At 43.2% G+C, this 10,772-nt stretch overlaps 1 long non-coding RNA gene across 1 annotated transcript; it reads right to left on the reverse strand.

Annotated features, from left to right (window-relative positions):
* Positions 1 to 1,026: 1,026 nt before the first annotated feature.
* On the reverse strand, positions 1,027 to 7,587 carry LOC308656203. Its single transcript, XR_014023626.1, has 5 exons — positions 7,097 to 7,587; positions 5,024 to 5,131; positions 4,448 to 4,485; positions 2,669 to 2,766; positions 1,027 to 1,395 (listed from the first exon to the last, which is right to left on the reverse strand). It is a non-coding gene; the product is annotated as an uncharacterized lncRNA (long non-coding RNA).
* Between the last annotated feature and the right edge of the window lie 3,185 nt (positions 7,588 to 10,772).

A 10,772-nucleotide genomic window follows, 5' to 3' on the forward strand; every position in this document is an offset into this window, starting at 1 on the left:
AAGTTCATGATCAAAGGCTCTGCTGGCAACTGAAGACTGTTATTTTCTTCCTTAACATCTCCCCAATGGGCTGGGGATGTGGCTCAAGCGGTAGCGCGCTCGCCTGGCGTGCGTGCGACCCGGGTTCGATCCTCAGCACCACATACCAACAAAGATGTTGTGTCCGCCGAGAACTAAAAAAAAAAATTAAAAAATCTCTCTCTCCCCTCTCTCACTCTTTAAAAAAAAAAAAAAAAAAAAAGATCTCCCCAAGACATGCATTAAAAACGGAGAGAACCACTATGATAAAAGTATGCCCAAACAATTCCCAACAAAAGAAACAAGAACTAATTTACTTCAATTACCTTTGTCCTCTAAGAGATGAAAAAAGAGTGTATGGATATAGGAAAAAAAGTACTGCTAACATGGAATTTTAAGTGGGACACATTGGTAATGCTGAACCCGTCACTAATGAGCTATTTGACTCAAGGCCCAAATAATCTACAGAACAGGGTCACCAAACCATATCCCACAGGCCAATTCTAGCTTGCGGCCTACAGGGTTTTGTTGTCTGTGGTACTAGGAATTAAACCCAGGGTACTTTATCACTTGAGCTATATCCTCAGACCTTTTTATTTTTTTGAGGCAGTCTCACCAAGTTGCCCAGACTGACCTTGAATTTGTAATCCTCTTGACTCAGTATCCTGAGTAGCTGAAACTGTGCATGTCTAGGCTACAACCTAATTTTTAAATTATTTTTTCTTGTGATTCTGCCAAGGCCTCCCAAGCCACCACACCCTGTATAACCTGTTTTTGAATGGCCGCCAAAAATAAGAATGGAAAAAATGTGACACTCTATTTTTATGAAATTCCAAGTCCAGTGCTCATAAATAAAATTTGCTGAAACATACCCATGTTTGTTTGTTGCTTTCACACTACAATTGCAAAGTAGTTACAAAGACCACATGGCTGCACAAGCCTAAAATATTTATGATCTGGCCCATTTCAGGAGGTTTGTAGATCTCTGCTCTAAGAGTATACAATAAACTTTTTGTATTGGTGAAATGTCCTAGCTGTCCAATATGGTAGTCACTAGTCAAACAGATACTGAGATTGAAAAACTGGTTTATTTCATTTTTACAACTTAACTAGCCATATGTATTGTACAGCACATCTCTAAAAAAATGACAGTTGGATTTTAAGTTTCTACCCAGTGCCTCACACATACTAGGCAAGTACTCTACTACTGAGCCACAACCCCAATTCCCTCCATAATTTTAAGCTCTTCCACCCATCTGAGCTGAAATATATAACAAAAAGGACTATATGCATTACTTGCCTTGGTGTGCACAAAGTTGTCAGATGTCTGAGGTCCTGATGAAGACAGGGTTCTCATTCTCATTCAGGTTAAAGTATCTAGGATTCAAAGGTAAAGGACGACATGTTTTTCTTTAAGACTATCCCTTGGGTGCTGAGGCCCTGCACATGTTAGGCAAGTGCTCTAGCACTGAGCTAACATTCCCAGCCCCAGGGTACTTTTCTAACTAAAAAAAGTTGTTCGCACCCAGACTAGGACCAACTCCACAAGAGGAGTCATTCCACTCTCAGAGGTGCAGAACACTGCCTGAAGGTACTTAGCTACAACACCAAAACAGTGCTTGGAGCCAAACCTCAATAAAGACAGTGCTTGCTCTTCCAACAGTGTAACACAATCACAGGCACCACACTAGCCTGGATAGCTGACAACCGCTGGATTGTTTCTGAAACAAATTTCTCATCCTTACAGCCTCTACCCTCATAGAAGACAGAGTTACAGTATCAGTAGTAGCTGGAAGGAGGAAAGGAAGCACTTTCCATGCTTCAAAAAAAAAAAAAAAATTTCAATTTTTTTACTTGTAGCTGGACACAATGCCTTTATTTATTTTTATGTGATGCTGAGGATTGAACCCAGAGCCTCGCACATGCCAGGCAAAGGCTCTACCTCTGAGCTATAACCCCAGCCTGCTTTGGGGTATTTTATCCAACATTCAAGGAGTTCCTGCCATGTGCTAGGGGCTGAAATTGGGATCTAGCAGTGAACGAAGATACACTACCCTTTCCCTCAAAAAATTTACAATCTCCCTGTAAATACCCCAGATGGAATGACACAGCAAATCTGCAAGGTCCTACATATTTTCACCCAAACCACCAAAATCCTACTTTAATTGCTTGGAGACTGAATTTATTGGGGACAGTGAATTTCATCCCAATTATTTCTCTTTCTTTCTGTACTGGAGATTGAACCCAGGGGCAATTGACCACTGAGTTATATCTGCAGCCCTTTTTATTTTTAATTTGAGACAGGGTCTCAGTAAGTTGCTTAGAGGGACTTGCTAAATCGCTGAGGCTAGCCTCAAACTCGCAATCCTCTTGCCTCAGCCTTTGGAGACTGAGATTATAGGTATGTGCCACCATGCCTGGCACAGAGGAGGTCAACAACTCTATGAACAGGGATTTTTATCTGAAAACTCCACATGTACACTGTCCACCCATCACTATTTCCTCTCTTCTGGAGGGTGAAGAATATCACAATTTCAAGTCATCCTAAAAAGGCAGGCAAGTAAGATTTAATGATCTATTATACATAACAGTGACTATAATAACAATGCCTTATACATTTCAAAATTGCTAATATGAGAAATTCACTCACCTGCCGCCCAATGCCAAAGAATGGACTCAGACAGGAGGTACAAAAGTGAGGCGCTAATGGCAGTCTTGCAAGATCCAGTGTCTGGTGACCATGCATCCCTAGAACAGTTACATCGAGCATTTTATTCCCTAAAATGCAGTTTCCCTCCCCTGGTTCCTCACAGTACTATGGGGTTATAATCTTCCTGAAAGTTGCCTAAGTTTCCTTATAGGTTTCTCCCTTTTTGGTTGTTTCCCAAACCAAATTTAGGCGTATGGGCTGGGGTTGTGGCTCAGCGGTACAGCGCTCGCCTAGCATGTGTGAGGCCCTGGGTTCAACCCTCAGCACTATATATAAATAAAATAAATTTATATGTATAAAAAATTTAGGTGTATATATTTGAAAAAGAGCATGCGTGGGCTAACTTTGGGCCAATCAAATCTAGGTGTACACTCAAGCCTGCACTAAGGTGGGAAGTGCAGGGTGAGGGTACGGGAGTTTATTCCTGATGTTCTGTTAGTGCCAAGGATATACTGACAGCATGCGGGTGATTTTGTGCGTTGAGGTGGTCATATCAAGCTGCTGTGCAAACTGGTTATCAATGATCCTCCACTCCATGCTAAGCCTCTTTCATACTCTTACTTTGAACAAACCAACAATATTGCCTGCCATTTATGATTTATCATGGTGTCTATACCTTTTAATATTTTTATCTCCTATTATTTGCTTTTCCTGCCTATGAGTGCCATAAAGCTAACCATCCCCCATAGTCTTAAGATCCCATATGTAAAAGGCTATTCATGATAAACATTTGAGGCAGTCACAACTAAATCCTCAGCATTTAGTTGGAGAATCCTTTAAGGGAAAGCCAACTGATGGAACAAAACAACTTTGATAACTTAGCTTCCCTCTCCCAAACATCCTCACCAGTTCCTCATGTGGAAATTAGGATGTTACTTTTCAAAGAAGCAGTAACTAAATCAGCTCTATTGGACAATCCCAGAATCACCGTATGTGATGTTTGCCTAGGAGAGGCATCTCTTCTGAGAAAACACTTTGAAGGGATTCAATACTTAACTACTCTATAAAGGGACAACAACTCTATAATAATTATTACTAGTTCCCAGAGCCCTTCAATTTTTTTTCTTTTTGAGATGGGATCTCACTAGTTTGCTCAAACTGGCCTGAACTCACTATCTTTCTGTCTGAACCTAAGTAGCTGAATTACTGGTGTGTCACCATGCCTGGCAATATTTTCATGCATGGGTTTTTGCTTTGATTTCAGTGAAATCAGTAAAATTTCCATTGACTTCTGTCCTGCATCACTTGCTTAGGTACAAGGTTACAGCCTACAACTGGGTCCAAAGGACTATTGTGTTATACTCACCTGGGGTCACAAGTACTTTTGAATACTTCACAGGCACTAAAAAATTAAATGTGACTTCTCCCCTCTATTTACACATCCCTCCCTGGCTTGATTACTTGCATTTTATTTCCAAAGTATGAGTCAAGCAACTTAATACTAGCCAAACCTGTTAGACCAGTACCTACATAGGAAGGTCTGGATTTCAGGTTTCTCCCTGCAAAAAAATCATGCTTACAGATTTAACCTTGATGTATAAACAATTATGCTGACATCCTGGTATAGTTAACAGTACAGGGTCAGCATGAACCGAGACCAGAATGCCAACCAGCTATTGGCTGCTGTTCTCCCAGCAGTGTAACACTTGCCTAGGTACAAGGCAACCTAGGCAGCTGCCTACAGCTGGGGCCAAAGGAGGACAATGTTATCATTCTTACCTGGGGTCATATCTGCCTTAAGTCCATAGCTGGCCACTCTGCAATCAAAACAAACCAAGTTATAGTCAGCCTACAGTTAGTGAACACGTGTGCAGATTAGAGGCCCTGTAACTTAAGAGGCCAAACAATGGTGGACAATAAAACAGCCTATCCCTGGTTAGCTTTGTTTTCACATTATTTAAAATTATTATTTTGTGTGTGCAACTGGAATGCTCTACCACTGAGTTACATCCCCAGCCCTTTTATTTTTACACAGGATCTAAGTTGCTGAAGCTGACTTCAAACTTGGAATCTTCCTTCTTCAGCTTCCAGTGCTGTTGGGATTACAGGTGTGTGCCACTATGCCTGGCTCAAATCATATTTACTAATGTACCACAGCAGTTCAACAGCAACCAAAATAATGGCCCAGTCAACAATTATCGAGAGCATGGCTCTTCCACCTAATGCCAAACCACACTGGGCAAGTAACTTTGAACCTCAGTCTCCTCATTTGGAGAATGGGGATATTATTAACAGTGCTCTGCACATAGATTTAAATGGAATATAGGTTAAACCCACAGGATATGTAGAACTTACCTTCCAGGAAGAGATCTAGGATTGGGCTGGGGATATAGCTCAAGCGGTAGCGCAAGGCCCAGGTTCGATCCTCAGCACCACATACAAAGATGTTGTGTCTGCCAAAAACTAAAAATAAATATTAAAAAAAAATTTTTCTCTTTCTCTTAAAAAAAAAAAAAAGAGATCTAGGATTGTTAGAGATTTGGGGCCTCTGAGAAACTGAGGTAGTGCAAAGACCACCCCACTTCAAACCCCCAATTCAAGTCAAGAGAGATTTCAGATATATTGCTCAGCAATAGGAGTGAGTTTATTGAAAGGACAGGGAAAGGGAAAACCCTCAAGGGAGAGTGGATTCACTCAGAGAGGGACAGTGCACCTCTCCTAAACTCCAGTTTTTTTTTTTAAAGAGAGAGTGAGAGAGGAGAGAGAGAGAGAGAGAGAGAGAGAGAGAGAATTTTTTTTTTAAATATTTATTTATTTTTTTTTAGTTCTCGGCGGACACAACATCTTTGTTCGTATGTGGTGCTGAGGATCGAACCCGGGCTGCACGCATGCCAGGCGAGCGCGCTACCACTTGAGCCACATCCCCAGCCCCTAAACTCCAGTTTTATTGGGGATCTCAGAGAATCCTGCCCAGGTTCACCTCTTGACTTTTATTTTTATTTATTTTTTTTAAAGGGGGGGGGGCGTTTAATATTTATTTTTTAGTTTTCAGCGGACACAACATCTTTGTATGTGGTGCTGAGGATCGAACCCGGCCGCATGTGTGCCAGGCGAGCGGGGACCGCTTGAGCCACATCCCCAGCCCACCTCTTGACTTTTTTCAGTGGTTCAAAGTCTGATATCAGCAATACCAGACTTTCAACCACTGACTCACATTCCCAGCCCCATTTTGTATTTTATTTAGAGACAGGATCTCTCTGAGTTGCTTAAGCGCCTCGCAATTGCTGAGGCTGTCTTTGAACTCCCGATCCTCCTGAGGAGCTAGGATTACAGTTGTGCACCACCATGCCTGGCCAGTTGACTCATTTTATAGTTATTCCCTAACCTCAGGTTCCTACCATTCACAAATGTTTGTACCCTAACATTATGAGTAAGGGAAGGTTGTCCAGGAAGAATGGGCAGTGAAAACTAGAAAGGCTGGCTAGGTACAATGGTGCTGCCCAGGCCTGTAATTAATCCCAGAGACTGACTGGTAGGAAGGCTGAGGCAGAAGTATCCCAAGTTCAAGGCAGACTCGGCAATTTAGTGAGAATCTTTCTCAATAAATAAAAATAAATTGGAAAGCTGGGGATGTGGCTCTGTGGTTAAGGATCCCTGGGTTCAATCCCAGTTGCCTAGTACCACATAAAATAGATGTTTGCAAAGACGTTAACAAATATTTCTACACGCTCGCCATTATAATTTGTTTTTATAAAGTGAGTTTATCTAAGTCCATACCTTTTTTCCAGCCATTCTCAATTTCACATCTAACCTCCTCAGGAGAAACAGGAATGCATGGAAAACTCAATGTTGGGGTCTGAAAAGGAACCTAGGTGGGCGCAGTGGCGGAAGCCAGTCATGGGGGAAGTGGGGGGGGTACACAGAAGGACTACAAATTCGAGGCCAGCCTCAGCAACTTAGCAAGGCCCTAAGCAACTGTCTCAAATTAAAAAAAAAAAAAAATTAAAAGTCTGGGGATGTAGCTCATTGGTAAAGCGCCCCGGCTTCAATCCCCAATACCAAACTAAACAAAACCCACGAATCTCAAACTAGACTGCCTCTTTCGGGGCCTCTGATTGCAGAAGCTGCCCCAGTTCCACCCGACACGTGCTCCTCACGATCTTCCCAAGCTCTCTGCCCATGGCGGCGCCGGGAGAGCGAGGCTTCCAGGGTCAGGCTCCTGGCGACTCTCCAGTGAGATCCGCAGAACATAGCGGGCGGTTCTGAGGCTACGATTTCCCAGCGTCTTTTCAAAAAAGCCCTCCAAGCCTGGGATCACCAGGGAACAAACCCCAATTCCGTCCCGTGCCCTGGCAGAAGCCTCCCCACACTCCATCTCGCCTCAGGCGAGTAAACCCCCAGACTGCTGCTCACCCGGCCTTCACTCACCCGCACGTGTCCGGAGCTCCGCAGCGGGTGCTACTCCGTGCAGAGGCCGCAGGGGAAAGGGCAGCCGAGGGCTGAAGGGAGCCCCGCCCCGGAGCGGCCGCAGGGCGGGACGTCGGGGCGGGGCTTGAAGTCCCGCCCAGGAAAGGCCGATTTAAAAAAAAAAAAACAAAAAACGCGAGGGTGGTGGTGCAGGTGAGGCCCCGCGGGAGAAAGGACTGAGGTCCTAATCGTGGCTACGTTTGTTGGACTCCCAACCCATGTCTTACTTATGGGTAGAAGGGGAGCTGGGTTAGGAGCTGCTAAAGAGGGTACCTACGTCTTAGTGGGACCAGGCTGGCTGCCTGCCCACATCGAATGCGCTAGGGATGCTGATTTCTCTCCCGTGCCTGGCACATTTTGGTTGCTGCCGGTGTAGCTCGCGCTTTTGCACCTTCTACAAAGATCCTCTTACTGACTTGCTGCAGCAGGGCTGTCACTCGGTTAATAGATCTCCCACCCACACAGGTCACCTTGGTCTGGTCTTCGGGATCTCTCCAGGTTTTCCAATACATAGGCCCTTCATTCCTATAGGCTAACCCTGCAAGCCACATCCCTAGTGCCCTGCAATAGGATCCTTAGCTGGGCTGCTGAAGAACACTGGCTTTCTCTGCCAGGCTTGCTCTGCTTGCGTGACAAAATCAGCCACAGATGTCATGTCCTTGATCTGGACAGCCTGCAGCCATACCAGGATTTCTTTTGAATACTAAATTTCCTTTCTCCCTTGGAGTCATTATGATGACTCCAAGTGGTGAGTGATGCTGGGGTCCAGAGGGACAAGACCCACCAGCAGTAATACATGAATTCTAGAGCTGCTCTTTTCTTTTCTTTTCCTTTCTTTTCTTTCTCTTTCTTTCTTTCTTTCTTTCTTCTTTCTTTCTTTCTTTCTTTCTTTCTAATATATAGTTCTAGTTGTTGATGGACATTTATTTTATTTATTTATTCATATGTGGTGCTGAGAATCGAACCCCGTGCCTCACACATGCTAGGCAAGCCTAGTACTTCTGAGTTACAACCTCAGCCCTAGAGCTGCTCCCTTTCTGATCCCCTTCTCCTTCCGCTTCAAAAGCATCCTCTACTGAGCTATTGCACCTGGCGCGATTGTGACGCTAGTCCCTGGAAATCAGCCACTGCCCTTGGCATCTGCCAACATGTTTTACTATTTCCTCAGTTCTTACCTAATGAAATAAAAGAAGTGCTTTCTGTGCACCCAACACTTGCAGACATCTACTGAAAAAGCTCAGAACCCCAAATTGATTTCAACAAGAGACTGTAGGCTACGGGGCTAAAGAACCATGGAGAAATGGACAAGTGGCAAGCACAAATCCTCCTCAATTTTGATGGAGTTGGACACAGACTAGTTAGGAAAAGGCTTACATAAATCCAGTAATTTAAAAAGTCACATGACCAGCGTTGTGCTCCTAGGCAGGAGCTCTGCTTTAGGCTTAAAGAGGAATGTGGCTGAAGACTGCTGCCATAATCAGTGCTGCCACATCCAGCTGTCACAGTGTGTTCATAAAGGAGGATTATGAGAGCTATAAAACCAAGCAGATTGGGTGGGTAATTGTCCTGTGGAGCTCTGCTAAAGGAGAAATTGAATTGGCATCTCATATATTTTACTATCTTTCCTTCTAAACACACAAAGTGGAGAATGCAGAGTTACCCTGAGGATTCATGAAAAGGAAAGATGAGAGGTGTGTGTGTGTGTGTGTGTGTGTGTGTGTGTGTGTGTGTGTGTGAGAGAGAGAGAGAGAGAGAGAGAGAGAGAGAGGGAGAGAGAGAGAGACAGATAGAGGGAGAGAAAACATGCACATGTGTGATTTCAGAAAGGAGACAGGAAGTAATTGAACAGTGGAGATCTGAAGGCCCTTGGGGAAGAAGGGACCAACAACCTGGTAATGATTGGACTCAGATTAGTCCAGGTACAAGGTAGGGCTTATGTGGAAGAAAGGCCAGACATTATGAGTAAGGCTGTGAGGCAAGCCACATTGAAAATGTGGTCACCTTTTTTAGGTCTAGGAAATTCAGTGTCCTGTGGAGGAAAACCTTGATTTTGATTTCTTCTTTTCTTAATTAAAAAATCCTTCAAACTCAACCTTCTTGACCTCCCTCCTTTTAAATTCCAAATTCACAGTGGTGGCTTGATTTATGCATTCTTTTATCTGTGATGTCAACATTTTTCTGTACTTTTGTTTCCTATACCTGCAAAGATAAAATTGTTAGGAATAATAACAAAAAATAAAGGGGGGATTTCTAGAAAAACTGTGTCAGATGGAAGGCAAAAAATGAGGGCAAGTCCATTTGCTCTGAGTTTGACCTCATAACTAAAAGTAGCCCCAAATGATACCAGATACCCAAGTTTCTCATCTATCTTATTTCTCTTCTTTTTGCTATCCTCTTCTTTTTGCTTTCTTCCTTGAAAACTTTTGCTCTTAGGACTGATTTTTTTCCTTTCCTTCTTGAACAGGAAACACCAGTAGAGTACTATTTAAAATGTGTTCCATCAGTCAATCAGCACTTACTGAGCATCTAGCATGTGTCAGATCCTCTTCAGATGTTTCAGATAAAGTCAGAGCAATAGGGATTCCTTTTCACCTAAAGCTTATAGTCTAGTGGGGAAGAATGACAAAGACTATGGGCATCCTTGGGCATGGATCAGGGGCAGCTTACTTGGTCTGGGGTCAGGGAAAATTCTAGAGATCACTGATCATAATGGCTTAGAGTAAAGGGGTACTACTCCTTTATCCCTGTGCTCTTTTTATTGACATGTAATAGCAATCCAAGTTAGATAGGGCTCTACAGGAGGCTGAGTCTGGTTGAATGCAAGTTCAATGCCAGCCTGGGCAATTTAGCAAGACCCTGTATCAAAATAAAAAATAAAAAGAACAGGGGATAAGATGGTAGAGCACTCTAGGGTTCAATCCCCAATACCAGGGGTGGGAGAGAACATTGTTAGATTGGCAAGGATATGGAGAAATCAGAGTCTTTATATGCTGCTGGTAAGAAAGTAAAGTAGTACTGCTGCTCTGGGAGGGAGGAAGGAAGAAAAGGAGTAAGGAAGGAAGGAAGGAAGATAACAGTTCCTCAAATAATTAACCATATAATTACTTTTTGACCCAATGATACCATTCCTAGGTACCAAAAGAAAAGAAAATAAGTCCACATAAAAATCTCTACATGAGGGCTGGGGATGTGGCTCAAGCAGTAGCGCGCTCACCTGGCATGCGTGCGGCCCCCATTCGATCCTCAGCACTACATACAAACAAAGATGTTGTGTCCCCCGAAAACTAAAAAATAAATATTAAAAAAATTCTCTCTCTCTCTCTCTCTCTCTCTCTCTCTCTTAAAAAAAAATCTCTACATGAATTTCACAGCAGCAGTATTCATAATACTCAAAAAGTTTTTTAAAAATCCAGTGTCAGCCGGGCATCGTGGAACACATCTGTAATCCCAGTGGCTTGGGAGTCTGAAGCAGGAGGAATGCAAGTTCAAAATAAAAATAATTAAAAAAAATGCGCTGGGGACCTGGCTTAGTGGTTTAGTGCCCCTGGGTTCAATCTCTGGTACAAACAACAACAACAACAGCAACAATAAAACCAGTATCCATTAACTGATGAGTAGATAAATAAAATGTTGTTGT

This window comes from Spermophilus citellus, assembly GCF_964194105.1.
Source record: "Spermophilus citellus genome assembly, chromosome: 1".
Classification (NCBI taxonomy): Eukaryota; Metazoa; Chordata; class Mammalia; order Rodentia; family Sciuridae; genus Spermophilus; species Spermophilus citellus.